Raw genomic sequence first — 230 nt, 5'->3', positions numbered from 1 at the left:
GAGACCAAACAGACTAGTAACTTCCTACATCCAACCAGTTCCCTGTATTTTTTCTCAGGTGCTCATCTGCAGCAATCCTGGAGACACCTCTACACAGAAGATAAAAAGAGGATTCCAATTGCAAGTCATTCAACAGCTGTCAGAGCATGCAAGACTGAAGGAGAAAGCATGACGAAACCGGTCACTGCAAGCCATGACATTTGACAGACTTTCAGAGAATGAAAGCTTTT

Source organism: Antrostomus carolinensis, unplaced genomic scaffold (genome assembly GCF_000700745.2).
Source record: "Antrostomus carolinensis isolate BGI_N321 unplaced genomic scaffold, ASM70074v2 scaffold2657, whole genome shotgun sequence".
Lineage (NCBI taxonomy): Eukaryota > Metazoa > Chordata > Aves > Caprimulgiformes > Caprimulgidae > Antrostomus > Antrostomus carolinensis.
This window is presented reverse-complemented; position numbering follows the sequence as displayed.